Raw genomic sequence first — 16,145 nt, 5'->3', positions numbered from 1 at the left:
GAAGAAAAAAAAACTTCTGGAAAGAAAAGTATAATTACAAAGTTCAGACTAGAGAGAGTGCTAATAAATGAAGATGAAAAGCTTTTAGCCAAGCAGCAACCTCCAGGCCTAAAGAAAGAAGCCAGAACCTGCAGTTCCTCAAAAAGCCATTTGAGGCTGGCTCCAAAGGTGGAGGAATGAATACTTACTGCCACATGAAAATCTCCCACATTAATGGTTTAAAGTTATGCATTTTAATTGTTTTGGCTGATTTCACTGGAATATGCTATCTATGATTTTTGACAAAGGCAGCTGCAGCTGTCTCTTAGCATAACCTTATTAGTTTGACTCACTTGATCATGTTTGCGGTGTGGGGCCTTTTGGAGCACTTAGCTGACAAATAATACGTGTTGCTTTGTGGTACCACCCATACAACAAATCTGTGCTACAGTGGTTGAAATTATTGTTATAGTTATTTTTTTATTTTGCTGTGCATTAAATAACAACATCTGTATCTATGTATGGCCTTCATCGTTTTAACCAAAACCAAACCTACTAGCATTATCTGCCAAGTTAACCTTAAATGTTCTTGTGTAATATGACGACTTCTACCCTCCAAAAATAATCTGGCACTGGTAAAAAACTAAAATCAAAGCTTCATAACTGGACTTTACAAACTCATTGGATGACATAATGGTGGTTACAGCCATCCTTTATATACAGTCCAAGGTTTCTGGCTATGGGTACGCTGTGAAATATGTGAAAACTACCTGGTTAAGCATGACTTACTTACCTGCTAGGAAATTCAGTAAGTAAAGAATAAAATGTTTTTTCATTAGATCTTAAAATAGATACTGACAATAGACTCTATAGCTATATGCTTGCTATATAATCGACCACTTGACTGCAGATCCTTGAGTCTAACTGTTATTTTTCTAGAGAGCTTCTCAAAAAACATTAAACTTGTGAAATTCCTGAGCCATAGAAAATATCTCCGCGCCCTAGCTCTGCTCACGCCTCAGCCTCGCTGACATCTCTTCAGCCATTTGCTTGATGTGTGAGTGTGTGCGTCTTTGTGTAAGTGAAAGAGAGAAAGCCTCTGCCAGTCTACATGCATGTGAATGTGTGTGTGTCATCTGTGAGATCTCAGCAGTCTATTCCAGAGATTTCTCCCATGGTACCCCAGTTTATTTACTTTATCTACAATATAATGCTTCAGTGAACATTAGCAACTTTGAGACACAAGTTTCAATCAGTCATCCAGCGGCGGTGCAAGCAAGCTCGTGCGTGTGTTCATCCAGGTGCAGAGAAAAGATGAACACCACCGCCTCTTTGGCTTCAAACTCAAAGGAGTGACAAAAGAGGTCCCAAAATAATTCAAAATCAAAACGGACAGCGGGAAAGGAGAGAGAAGGAAACAAAAGAATAGTAGAAAAGCAAAAACAGGGAAGAAAGCCAGAAAAATAAACTGTACAGGACAGTAGGGAGAAGAGTTCGGGAAGGGAGGTAGGGGTGGATTTTAAAAAATGACTGAGAGAGAAGTTAAACAAAAATGATACTATGTTGAGAAACGGGAAGAGGAAGAAGGACAGACAAAGGGAATGATAAAAAGAGACAAAATAAAAGAGAAGGCATGGCAGAGAGGAAGAGAAAAAGAAAAGGAGGGGAGACAAGATGTTCTCCCTGGGTAATGTGGAGGGGGTCTTGTCCAATAAACACAGGTGAGCAGCTCGACAGGCCAGGACCACCAAGCTGACTGACAGCTGAGAGCTCTCACTGACCGCCAGCTTTATGTTACATGACACGAGGTGTGCAACTCATCAGACAAAGAGAAACTGCCTGCACCTCTCAGAGTGTGGTAGGGAGAGGGTGGAAAGCACACACGTACACCCACATGCGCTTTTGCACGGCTGTTTAAAGCGGCATCCACGTACCGTGGCTGCAAAGTTGCAAACACAAAAATACCCACTCTCTCATATGGCCAGACAGGAGGAAAGCCCTGCCATTTTCCTTCACAGGTGAGCAGAAGAAGGAAACACCCCGGTGCTCCAGTTACTTAGCGGGAGAAAGTGAGAAGTTGTAGGGTGGGGGGTAGGATGTATGCTGTGTGCCGACTGAATCTTTTCCACATGACGGGCCTCGGGCTGTTTTTGTCAACTGCACTCTTGAGCAGCAAGGAGTCAGGTAGTGTGACCACATGATTGCCCAAGAGGCACTGCGGTGAGAGGGGGAGAAATTGGGGGGTGTGGGGGGGTGGAGAGAGTGGAAGGCAAGAGGAAAGCAGAGAGAGAGGGAGAGAGATGGAGGGAGGGAGAAGGATCGGGGCCGGAGACAGGACCGATGCAACACGCATGATGAGGTGTAATCACAAACCCCATTCAGAGTGCAGTGGAGTTTGTCAACATACACACATTCACATTCCACTGTCTGTCAGCTCCATGACCCAAATCGAGCATGCTGTGTGAGTGTGTTTTTCCACACACATGAATACTTTTTGCCCATTTCGCCTCCAACCAGGTAGTAGCGGTTGCACTGTCTAGGCTTGTGGTTTGTGGTGAGGAAGTCAGATTCCAAGCTCTTGTAGGATTTCGCTGCCGCCTGTATCCCTTTTCAAGCTGCGATCAAATGATCATTACGAACAAAGGACTTGGCTTGTTGCCTCTGGAGTAAAAGCTTTTTCAGTGGCTGTGACCGTGTGGTTTGATTTGAAACTTTTACTTTGAGAGAAAGTAAAGGGGGGGGGGGGGGGGGGGAGAGAGAGAGAGAGAAAGTCTTATCATAGAGAGGAATCCTACCATTAATTAAAAACAGCAAAACTGAGTCACTCAAATAAAATAAAAAAAACCTAAATGTAGTTATGACAGACTTAAGTTCACAAAGCTAACGTGCAAAAAGTTAATTGTAATCACATTTAAAATAATGTTTGATTTTTAGTGTCTCCCAAGAATTCAGGAACAACTTCTTGGCAACTCAGTTATTTCCATGTACTGCACCTTAGCATGCAGACCCTTACATAAACAGAACTCATCAGCAGGTTAAAACACTGTAGGATTTAGTTTATGTCACGATGGCGATATCCCTATAAAACACTGCGCTGGGAAGGGCTAACATAAACTTTAGACTATTTGTGCAGGCTGAAAAATGAGGCTGCGTGACAGCTTGGTGATAACACACGAGTTCAATCTGTCAAGACAATCAGCATTCAGACCTTGGGAGAAGAATGCGCGAGTGTGTGCGACCGATTCACTGGACACGATCACCTGCGAGCGAAGCCCACTCATAATTCGTCCCACCTGAAATAAGGAGTTCAACCTAAAGTCAGGCCTCTCTGATGTCATGCCTGCCTCAGGTTGGGTTTCACAATAATCTCAGGCTCTTGGAGAGATGCCATCAGGCCCTGCTTCCACGCCCCAAGATTTTCTTGAATTAAATTGCAAGGAAAGAATAACACTTGAAACAGCAGATCTTTGCTCCCTTTTCTTCAGAAATTAAGCTATTGCATGCGGTATTTCCAACGAGTAATATCTAATATGACGCACACACATATACAGAACTACTGCAAGGGCCCCAAAGTATGCTGAGGCAGGCCACCTTTGCTGAGGGAAATTAACTTTCTTTTTCCTGCATTAAAATTTCTTAAATTACATATTCTAGATTCAGATTCATCCGTTCATATTCGAATGAAGATTTGGCAATTTATAATCAACTGGATAACAGATAGCATGAAAGAAAAAGAGGGGAATACCGCAGAGGATCAATAGAGCCATCTTCTCCTGAGGTAATGATGGTAATACTCATTCTGAGCCTCCTTGCAAACTTCATTCTCATAGCAACTGTGCACTCAGGACAAACATTCGCCGTGCAATTTCTTTTCTTTACTCATCACCCGACATCCTCCATCTCCACATCCTCTCTTGCTTTTTTACTCTGACCCTCAGTTATTTCTTTTTTAGATAGATGTGAGTGAGATAAATACCCGATAGTTGCTAGGAAAAAAGTATAGTGTGGAAAAAGAGATTAATCTAAAGTGTTTATACTGAGAACAGGACCTGGACTGAATTCTATCTTCTTCTTAAACTGGGTTTTATATGGAGCATTCACACCAGTTAAAAAGAAGAGGAAAAAATTGCTGGAAATATAAATGTCAGGTATGCAAAAATAATTCCTTCATGGAAGTAATGTAAGAACAGGACATCTCCTAATCAGAGAGCTCAGCAAAGGGCAAGATGTCACTGGCTTTTCTTCCAATTTGCTCACAGTATGACACAATCAGACCCTACCCCAAACTTCATTAAATCGAAAAATGGAAACTGGGGAACTTCCAAAAAACTTTCAGCTTCTCCCCCTCCCTCTTTCCTAAGTGTGAAGACAAAACAGTGGACCATAGAGAGAAGGGCGCATGAAGAACGGCAGCAGATCCTTGGGAGTGAGTGCAAAAGTGAGGAAAAGGGGGAAAGAAGGGAAAGTAAACCTTTGATGAGTAAGACTTTTTTTGTTAAGCGATGGAGCTTAACTTTAAAATATTCTGGGTGGCAGTGAATGGGGGATTGACCAATGGCCCTGATCTCAGCCACACACGGGGGGCACTGGGGTTAATGGTGGATAAAGATTAGAAAAAAAAGAAGGGTTGCTTTGCCTGATCTCCATCCACCCCCACACACCGACCCTGCAGTTTTCACCTTCTCCACCAATCCCAAATCAGCTAGACAATGGAGGCTGCCAATGGGGAATGATCCAAGTCCCTTTGATTTCTGCCTCTACCCCCTCGACTGTTCTGAGTGCCCAGGGTAAAGACCCGTGGAGGTTCCCCTGTTTGCCCACTCACAGGGACGACAGTTAGCGGGCTCAGAGAAACCATCTGAGGATTGAAAATGGTATGACAAGAGGTCTCTGATCTATGACAAGAAATCAATTTCAAACTGGAAATGTGCGCAGAGAGCTGTTCAGACTGAGCTGTAGCTTCTTTAAAGTAGCCAAAGATATGCTTAATTGCTGTAGATTTTTATATGTGTCTACGGTGGAAGTGCAGCTTGCAGTGTTGAGGCAATTACACATTTTTGCAATGATTAGAGGGACATTTTTAGGCTAGCAGATATGCAGTAAGAGTTCATCTTTGAAGATTTAACTGAATACTGGACAAATTAAGAAGTAATGTTTAAATCTCTTTTAGGTGGAAAAAGAAATCTTGACTCTGTTTCACTCAGGAATGAAAGCAATGGGAAGGTGGAAGTGGTCTTGCACCCAAGATGCTGAGTGTCTTTGCTTATGTGCACACACTTTAATCACATTTTACCCTCAAAGACTGTACTCCAAGATGGTGTTTTAAGAAAAAATTATTTTTTTCCTGTTAGGTTATGGATTGAATAGATTTTAAAAATAGATTCAAAGCAAACAGACACAAACTTCTAGCTTCAAACAATAAATCAACCACAGAAAAAAGTTTTTTACTTCTTTTGGAAATGAACCAGATTGGCTCCAAAATGTAATAGCTCCACCTCGACAAGTTTATGCATTGTCTTGCAAAAAAGACAAACATTCCTCCATCTTTGGCCTTGACAGAATAATTGTGGCATTTAATTAACTGCAATAAATAAATGGCTATTGCATTATGTAAAATGGCAGATTATCATGTGCAACCTTTATACAACACTTGTGCTTTTTCTTTTTAATAAGGTCACAATAACACCCTCCAGACCATATGACCAATACCCATAAGAAAACGATACACTGATATGTACACTTTTCTCATACCCCGCTCTGCTGATTTGTCATTTCAGCACCCAGGACTGTTTCTCTAAAGCCAAACCCCATCAGCAGTCGTGACTGATGTGCCTCATTACAGTGGACACATTAATCTGAAAGAAAACACAACACCAGGCATGCAAGGACAATGAAAACTGCTTTCACTTACCACTTTGCACTTTACAGTGTTTGTCGTCTGCTTTTTTCTACGGGTGCACTGTATACATATTTCATCCCTAAAAAGAAAAATAAGAAACATGTCGGACCATAAATATGAGAAGCACACCGAAAAAAACAACAAAAAAGCGCATTTGTCTGGACATGCATTGAGCAGATACTTTGTAACTGACTCAAATAGCTAGAAATAGCTGGATTTGGAATCTGAGGCTACGGGTTGATCTGTGGACTCCATTTAATTTAATGCAACAGTTTCCAATGTTTTTAAGTTCTGTTTGGCTGCTTGCATTGTGATTTTATTGTAAACAAACATTGTTCTATCAATGATTGAAAAACTGTCGGCTTTACTCTCATAAGCTCTGCTTAGCAGAGCTCAGCACACAATGTGACAGAGACGGTGAAACAGAGAGCAGAGGAAGAAAGGAGGTAAAATGCAGTAAAGACACAGACTAGGCTGGAATAAAACATGCAAATAAACTAGATTTACATCATAAATAAATGTTTTGGGGCTTTTTAATAGTCATATATTTTTGTTCCTTGTTTGTTACTCTTCATTCCAATTCACAAAATTCAATTTCATAATTTATTTATTTCATTATTTGTATGGAAAAAGTCTGACTGGTGGAGTCCCACTTTTGCCACCTGCTGTGTTCACCAATATAGAGAGATACATGTGGAATATACCGAATTTAGGAACAATGTAACCTCTCTTCAATTCTAGTTCTGCTACAAATCTCAATCAAGACATCAATTGCATAAAAAAGAAAAAGAAAAAGTTAAAAAAAAAAAAAAGAAAAAGAAAAAAGAAATCCAAGCTTGCTCACATTTGTCAGCCATAGTGCATATCATAACTTCTAAGTAAGAGTAGATTGAAAATCCTTGGGGTGTGAAAACCAAACAGGCACAACTGAAAGGTTGCCCAGTGAAGGGGGAATTCTATCAAGGTAGACAAGATGAAGATTTGTTACATTTGAGGAGGAATGGGGCCCCACTGACCTCTTCCAGCCACTACAATCACCCTAACACGGGCAGGTTAACAATACCGTAACACTATCAAGCACAGACTAAAAACAAAGACACAGTCATTGCATGCAAACACACAACTGTTTTACATAAGAGTTTTACTCTGAAAGATTAATTGGCCTTAGGAATGCACTGTGTACTTTTAATTTTAACACAGAGCTTTGAAAATACATGCTGCTCTAAATCCCTCCCAAGGTCCAGGATGCTTTGACCGATGGACATGAAGGGACTATGTTCAAATACTTACCCTCAGGGAGAGAACTTGCTGTTGTTGTCCGTCACAGGTGGGGTAGCAGTCCAGCAATGTCAGCTCTCTGAGATAAGAGAAAACAAAAGCACACTGTTAGTCCAAAACTACTTTATGACACACTGATTTTTTTCCCCCTAGGAACATTCATTGCTGGAACTAACAAGTGTGGGCTAGATGGCTTATTGCATAACTATTTTCTGTAAGGTTTGTAGGTGAAGGCAGTAAACTTTGTGACAACAAAGTGCACCTGGATTTTTGCTGTGAAGCCTGAGAGCATATGTGTGTGGGTATATATCTGTGTGTAAATGCATGCACCAACAGGCAATGTACGATACAGTACACTCCCCTGCCCCCAAACTGCTCAATCTCTGTAAAGTTAAAAGGCGCAGTGCCTGGAAGGCTCTAGCTCTCAACGCCAAGTAAATCACACCGTTAACCTGACACGATTGATTTCTCATATACTTCCATTCAGCTGTCTGAATCTAAGTACACATGCTATGGTATCCATATAATTTAGAGTCCATTAGCATTGATGATTTTTGTGTTAATCACACAAGTACATTGAAAGAAGAATACAATGCCACATCTGCAGCTACTGATTGATCTGGACACTTTTATTGCACATGCATTACATTTAGAGAACTAGGGGCTAACAACAAGTCCCCAGGAGCATCAGAGAGGCCACTTTCTGCTGCTGGGGGCATGAAGGGCAAAAAATGGCCTGGATGTTCCTCCCTGGGATGTTTTTTTATTCCTCTCCCTTTTATTCTCCCAGAATTCCAATGACCCCTACAGGCAACCAGCGACTGCTGAATCCTAAGGAATGTGCTCTCTGAACTGTGCAAAAGGCCCGGAGCTCACAGAGCACAGCTGAAAACAAAAACATGCCAACTGGTATAATTTCTCACTGTTTTGAGTTTGTGGAAAAAACGTTGCACATATTGCTGCACAATATTTGCAAAGAATGGGGTAAGAAGGTTTAAGACTGGGGGGTGAGCACCAACCAGTGGACTGGATATTGGGAAAACCGACATGAAAAGTTTCAGAATAACGATTGTTTTAATGTGTATTTAAGTAGAGTGAAACATCTACTTGGATGGGATTACTACATCTGAAAAAGCACATTTTAGATATAATATGGATAAGCTACTTTCAGCTGCTTCCTTATTCACAAAGAGTTGCCACAGCAGGTATCTCCACATGTTTGATTTGGCCGATTTTTTAAACCTGATGCCCTTCCTTTCACAACCCCAAAAGGACTTGCGGTTCCTGGGATCAAACCGAGGATTCGTTTCCTGTTATCGAATGTGTAAACCACTACACTAAGGAGCCACTTTAGATATAATATAGATATAAAATATAATTTTTAGATAATGCCCCCCACTTCTCTTAAATCATTTGCTCCTGGGTAGACTTCCATCATCACAGCACCCTGTGGCCATGCAGATGTTATATTTTATTCAGTGGAAAAGCATTTGGAATGCTATTAGTCTGCATGACCTCCAATTCGTGGGGATTTACAAATAACACACATGTCTTTATGCCAAGTCTAAAACCATTGGTAAATTCTATCAACTTATAAATATGGCAAAAGCATTCAACTATTCATGAAGGTCTAATAATGCTATAGGCTGATATTTACATAAAGTGCTTGTGCGCTAAGTCAAGATAAACTATTTAAGACCTGGACCACAAATACCTCCACACAGCAGAAAAAGGAGGGTCCTGCGATGAAAGAGGACATTATGCTAACAAGTCAGATTACTATACACAATAACTTTATCTTAAAAGTAAATACCATCCTTGGTGTTGGAAAGAGAGGGGGGGCGTTATGGAAAGTCACTGGCAATATTTCTGTGGGGACCAAATGCTCCTTATCAGTGTTAGTCGAGCAATTCAGGCCTGCCTGAAGAAAGATGAGTCTTCAAACTCATTCTATTCATGGTCAGACGTGTAATTACCCTCAGCTCACAGTCTAGACGTAACCGCTTTCACAGTATTTAAGACCCCCTATGCAACGCACGGACGCCGGCTCCTACCACCAAGCCCTGCACGTTAAATCTGTGGGCAGATAAATTAGCGAAGAATGCAATAAAATAGACACAATGAGAGGAACTTTATCCTCCCCGCTGCTAAATGAGATTTCTTTGAAATGCAGATCAGTGGCTCTAGATTAGTGAATTTTAGCTGCTGTCAACATCATAACAAAATACAAATGCGATTGTTCGCTGCTGCCTTATCTCCTTGCTTCCATCTGCTGGCTGGTTATTTACTCCCCCCTGATTTACTATGCAGATCTAAATAAGTCGCATCAAAAGGAGGGCTTACTGCACAATGGCTTCTTAAGCTTCTACATCAAGGTATTTGAAAAACCGGTAGTCACATGAAAAGGCTGCCCATCAAAGGCACATCTCTAATGAACTCTCCCATATCAGAGGGGGCTTGTGGGGCCTGGCTTTAATGCCTTCTGTGAGAGAGGAGCAGAACTACAAATCAGACCCACCAAGCCATGGCAGAGAAAGGAGGAGGACAGAGAGTGGGAGAAAAGAAAGGAGGAGAAGGAAGGGGAAGACAGCAGTTATCAGATGAGATTAACTCAGCAAAGGCACTAGTCCTGGGTCTTTCCATCCATCTAACTCTTAAGTGTACGCTGATGAAGGCACTTGTAAAAAAGTTCAAGAGAGCACGCTACACTGAATTCAGTGACAACACACCAAGGTTAACTACTTAAAATACAAATTTGTATTTTAAAATAATTTGGAATCTGAAATGTTGATAGATACATTCAGTGTGAGTGTAACTGTAATGCCTTAAAGGTTTTTTGAACAACTGTAATGAAAGGAAGTCTGAATATTCTAAACATCTGTTTAAAATGACCCATCAATCCAGTGATCAAAGGAAGACATAAACTGTCAAACACAGGAAAGGAAAACATACTGTGTTTTCCCCACTTCTCATCCTCTGCAAGTCTGCAAACAGCTTTGGTAATCTCAAACAGAGCTTTTGCATTACGCTCCTGCAATAACCTTTAATTTCATGGTGTATTTGTTGCATTCAGCACACAGGCAGGATTACAACTGACAATCTTCAGACTTATATGGGAAAAATAAACTGCATGAAGAGATCATGATCTTGAGCCCCCCCATCCCACCCCACGCTCTCAAACACACCGCCACCCTGCTTTGTATCCCTATGCCTGGTTGAAGGGGAGACCCCCACCAACAAGCATGCAGTTTTACCAGTGAACAATTAGCCCCGGAGCAAGAGCAGGCCCTGCACTGGCACATGTGGTTAAGAGACGAGCGCTGCGGGAGAGCGCCAGATGATGAAGGGATGAGGTTGGGAAGGGGGAGTAGAGGAGAGGATATTGAGGGGGGGGTACCCCCACCCCATCCCGGGTTAAGGAGGCGAGTGGCGCGTGCCAGCCACACGTGTGCCAATTTTTGCCTTCCTTCATCATTCACTTTCGGATCCTCTTTACAGAGAAGATATACATATAAAATAGAGAGTGGAACTTTCCCCCCTCTTTACATCCAGTCCAACTTTGTCCCCAAATTTTAGGAGCCCACCCCGAAATTGAGCTGTGATGTAAAGGAACCCAATGGTTAAGTCGCTTGTGCTACAGAAACCAAACTCGTCTTCCCTCCCCTCACCCTGCCTCAAGCGTCTTTCTACAGTGCAGCGTGCCAACTGGGCCCAGTGCCAGTCGCATTTGCAACCACAAGGGACCCCCGTCTTTTCGCCTTGCCTAATGAAATGACAAAACAACAGATTTGCATATGCAGAAACAGGTGTTGTAACAGGTTTGACTCCTCTTGACCCGAGCCGTGTTAAAGAGAGAGAATGCTAGAGAAAAAAAGTTTATGGCCAACAGCTGCCTGGAGGTATTTAGGCTCTGATGGGCACTCAAGTCTGCACCATCTGCCCTGCTCCTTGCCAGGAGTGACAATCTAAATTAAAAACCACTCATCAAAAATCGTAAAAATAAACCATTGTTTTGTTGGGTCCATATGTTGTGGCTATTTTACTTCATTCTCAGAGAGTTGCATTTGAGGCTGAGCTTCATGGCCTATAGCTGTGATCCAGGGAAAATCCAAAGAGCCACACAGTAGCCTGTAATTACCCTCCCACCGATCTGTTGCCTTCAAACCAAAGCCCTGCGTCATCCTCCACAATATCCAAGTCCATCCTCTCCACATTACAGAGGAGAAAACCTAGAAGAGCCTGTGTGGTGAAAACATGGCCATTGTTTAGAGTAGGATTAGGGATTGCCATCCAGGAGCACGAGCCGGGTGTTCAGATGGTGAAAGAAGAGAAAAGCACTACGCTGTACTTGCTCAGAACTTGATAACTGCTATTATGTTTTATGCAGATTTACATTCGCATTGCCAGAAATAAAAACTGTGGTGGAGAGTGCATGGTGGCGAAACAATCCAAAGTTAAAGCGATGCATTTCTGGAAATGTCAAACGTCTCCCTTCCACGTTTTGACCAAATTATGTCCTGACTCAAAGGGGCCTGACTGGGAACATTCTCTTTGTCCTTTTGCTGAAAGACACGGCTAGTGTACAACACCAAAGCTATGCCCAGCATGCTCAACACCACCGCAACCCAACCCCCCACTACCATTTTTCTCCCCCCTGTTTTTATTTAGACGGGTGAGACAGAAGGAACAAACCTGAGACAGTCGTGACCCTGCACGAGTGCTGTAACTTGTTCTAGAGCTATGCCAGCAGAAGGCAGCACCATATGCCCTCAGCCCCGAGCTGGATGCTCTTTCTGCAGCCTAATGTGCCTGTCAAAAATTGTTACTGTCATGACCCCCCCTCTCTTTCATGTTTTTCCCCCTACACACACAACATGTTTGAAATAAACATTTTTTCCCTTTTTCTCTGTGTCTCTTAGGGTAAAGAGGAGAGGTTGTTTCCTCTGTGAGGCACAGTGTGTTTTTGTTTCTAAAAAGGATAAAACTCATCAATACAAACCATTCTATAAAGCCCAGTCTTTACAACTGTACACTCATTAACTAATACTATATTTATTTATTTATTTAAGGTAAAAACCAACTTAGGCATTATGAAACCTAACCTCTTTTTCTTTTTTCTTACATTTCTATTGTGAAATTAATTAAAATAATCATTATTCTATTAACATATCATATATAAAGACCTTCTAAACCTCAGTGGACCTCAGTCCTCACTGTTTACAAGTGACAAGCTGATGGCTGAATGCAGTCTGAGTAACAGTGACCTTGCCTTTTACCATGAGTGACCTTCTGTCTTTAATTCAGGGCAAGACCCCCAAAACCAACACTTTTTTTTTTTTCACATGAGGACATCGTCCATCTGACCGTGACTTGAATAAAAGCTGTCATGCCCTCACACCACACTGGCCACACAGTAAACATGCAACTGCTAACTCAAAAAGAAAGAAAGAAAAACTGAGGATATAAAAACATGTAAGGTCTGTGGCTGCTATCAAATGGACCCATGGTTGTATGTGGCCACAACCAACATCGCCCGTTGTGGGCTCCACATTTTGAATCCTGCATTTCCATCTTTTTTTAGAACCAGAAGTGAACACATCTGGATGAGTGGGTGGAAGCTTGGTTGTCAAGGTGCATCCATAGACTGCGTGGATGCATCATACAGACACAGTTGTCTACTATTTAGTGGAAAAACAACATACAAATAAAATGTTAGAACATCACTCAGCAAACTTAAAAGAGACTTCCTGGAAAGTCTGAAAGTACAATTAACAACACAGCAATCCATATCATTTGTCAGCTAACTGCATTAAAAAGGCTCCAAAAGGCTGCATGGTTGGAAGGTACTGTTAGTGACTTGAATCAGCAAACAGCTAGCATTTATCCACCTCTGTCAGCACCCACCTTTGAGTGGTAGGACTAGAAAAGTGAAATACCGTTCCAATTGCTCATAGCAGTTTAAATAACATTTAAATGGATAAATTCTAACAAAAACCTAATCTTCCCATAAAGCTGGAAATAAGCTAAAGAGAATGAATAAAATGCTTTTGTACCAGGCTGTAGAGTTCAGCGATTTAATGCTGGAGTCTGTGGAGATCGACTCGCTTTTGGAGACAGCCTCAAGTGGCTATTACAGGAACTGCAGTTTCTGGCAATCCGTGCTGGCTTCCATCTTTCACCCCTGAAGGTTGCAGCTTGGTGTCAGCTGAAAGGAAGACTACAATATATGAGGTCACGGTCAAGAGTAGAACAGCCAAGAGGAGAAATTTAAACTTTATGAAAAGCATGACTTATTTTTCATAACTGTAAGAAAGATTTGTGTACACAAAGCTAATGTTTTATAACTTTGCATGAATGCTTCTTTGCATTTAGAGTCAGACACACTGTGATACACGCCAGCAAAAAACTACACATCTCAGCTTGTGGAGTGTGGTCATCTGTTTGTAAGTTTTACAACCCTTGGAGGGATACATGATGACGTAAGATGTAGTAATATTTGCAAAAACAATCTTTACAGGACATTTTGATACGTGACTGTTTTGATTAAAGTCAATTTACAGCATAGCCACATAATCTTTTTAACTTGGGAAAGCAAGCATAAAAATCAAATGGTCAGTGAGTATGTTACCAACTTTTCCCTATTAACTCACCCTTGTGTGAGGAGCCTGCAATCTCTCTATAATCCACATCCCCTGACCCCACCCTACACAGCTTTCTCCAGCCAAAGAGTCACAGCGTTCCTCGTCGACAACAGTGTCTAGCTGGGCTTAAGAAGTGACCCAGAGCGTAACTAAAAAAGTCTGAGCTGTCTCAAGACTCTTAGTAACTGGGACACACAAAACATCATTACTGAGATGTGGATAATTACAGTCCAAAAGAGTGGCCTCCTAAGCATGTAATGCACTCTTTTATCTTAAGAAGTCAATCTCTCCAAAGCTGACAGCTTGCAGCATATGATCCTGGTAAACAAATACTTTTGCGCGGCACAAAAGTGCCATTAAAGGCCAAAACTGTCAACACAAATTCCATTCTTAACTTGGAGGGGGAGGGAACCAAAGTGCAGCGGGGAGGGGGGGACGGACGTGATCACTTCTGGTTGCTTTAACTTGCACGGAGGTACGGAGGTTGTCATAGAAACATTTCTATGAAGGGATATAACCTGAACACATGCCATTTAATCACCTTTAAGTTTATGTAACAGGGGCTGAGTGAAAACACGCTGGATGGGCTCACTGACGAGGTTAGATAAGTGATGCTGCTAGTGCGCCACTCCCTCAAATTTCTTAACCATGCATGCCCCCCCCCCCCGAAAAAAAAAGAAAAAAGAAAAGAAAAGCACCAACACCTCAAGGGTTGAGTGAACAGTCTGCTTCATTACAGTGGTACTGGGGGATGGGTGATGGTGCGATTCAAACACTAATCCAAAAATGAGTGTTTCATTATCTAAAGAGCCAAAAACAACACTGATGTGATCTGTGTATAAAAGCCACTTTCTTCTAATCAAACCCCTCCACCCCCTTTTTTTATTTTGCACAGTGCACAATAAAAAACTGTGGAAACTGTGCAAGTTTCCACAGGAGTATTAGAATAAAAAAATAAAATAAACACAAAGGATTTTTCTACTTGAGTTCAGCTAGAAGCAACAATTCTCATATCTGAGACAAAATCATGCATCAACCAGCGTTCATTGAGCTGAAAGCCGAATCTTAATTTTGATAAATGATTGAAACATATGACAGGGTATACGCATTAATCCTGTGGAGGACATTCATTTTCCTATTACCATAATGTAGAGCACGACCACCCAATGATGAATGCTGCAATCAAAAAATGGACGCAGAGTGGGGAGAGCCGGGGTAATAAGTGCGCTGCTCCCAACAACGGTCAGTCTTGAAGGGAGACTAATGGCAGGTCTCTCTGCATCTCTCCCACTGCCTTAAGTGGGTAAGGGAAGGAGAAGAATGCATCCTGTTTTACAAAATCTAGTGGCCTCACTTACCAAATGCAAGGACACCTAAACAACAAGTAAACAAGAGTCTGTTTTAAACACACTGAGAAATAATTACAGGGGCATTTCAACAACGGTTGATTGTGCGCTGTCGCTGACATATTTCACAAGGGGCATTTATTGCCGCCTGGCCTTTGAAGAGTGAGAGCTGCTGAGTGAGGGGGGGAACTGGCCCACACCTGCATAACTGAGGAGGGAACACCTGTGCACCCTGCGGCTTGAACAAGTAAGGTCGATCCAGCTAATCCAGGGGTGAAAGCTGATCAGAGGACAGGCCTGAAGAGTTCTGCAGCTCCCAGTGCCTTGTTAGCCTTTCTTTACCAAAAGAGAGGGGGAAAAAAAGTTACATCTATTGATTTTTGGGCCACACTTGATTGCAAGACAGGAGGGACAGGGAGTGTGAAATAGAGGAGGCCAGCAGAAGATTTTTTTAGGAGCTTGTAATGTTTAGAGAAATTAGTCTGAATTGGAGGTTTATCATGATGAAAAGCAATACACTACCAACACCCCTGTCTGTTTCTGGACAACGAAAAAAGATGGAATATAAAAATGGAGCATGCAACTACGGTAAGCTGATTAATCGTAGATATTGATAACGCAGACAGCAGTCATGCAGGTAAAGGATCATTAAATCTAAATGCACCTTTTGAGCTTAAGAAGCTGTGACAGTGGTATTTAAAGAAAAATATAACTGAGCACTAGTGGAACATGGTTTTAAAACCACCAGTCATATGTGATATCATTATATGGCTAGAACACTAAAGGATTGCACTGAAAAAGAATTAAACTGACTTCATATCTTACACACAGAAGCTGCAATAAGATGCAAATCAAATCACAGTTTCCTTCTTTTTTTACTAATTACTACAACGTAGTAGGTAGCTGCATAAAAAATAAATTCAGCTGGAAAATAAAATAGCTTCCAATTGAATTCATGTAGATACTTGTCCTTTATGTAGTTTTTTGTTTCTTTTTTTTCTA

At 41.6% G+C, this 16,145-nt stretch overlaps 1 protein-coding gene across 2 annotated transcripts in view; it reads right to left on the bottom strand.

Moving 5' to 3' along the window:
• Positions 1-13,348, bottom strand: part of foxp2 (forkhead box P2) — a 99,034-nt gene extending 85,686 nt beyond the window's left edge. For both annotated transcript variants that reach the window (XM_005725188.1, XM_013908752.1), the window contains exons 1-3: positions 13,210-13,348; positions 7,169-7,235; positions 5,891-5,957 (exon numbers count right to left, since the gene is read on the bottom strand). The gene's annotated coding sequence lies outside the window, so the exon portion shown is untranslated. The remainder of the gene's footprint in view (positions 1-5,890; positions 5,958-7,168; positions 7,236-13,209) is intronic.
• Between the last annotated feature and the right edge of the window lie 2,797 nt (positions 13,349-16,145).

This window comes from Pundamilia nyererei, unplaced genomic scaffold, assembly GCF_000239375.1.
Source record: "Pundamilia nyererei isolate P.nyererei 1_Seehausen unplaced genomic scaffold, PunNye1.0 scaffold00014, whole genome shotgun sequence".
NCBI lineage: Eukaryota > Metazoa > Chordata > Actinopteri > Cichliformes > Cichlidae > Pundamilia > Pundamilia nyererei.
Note: the sequence above shows the minus strand (reverse complement) of the source record. Positions and strands in the feature narration are given on the sequence as shown.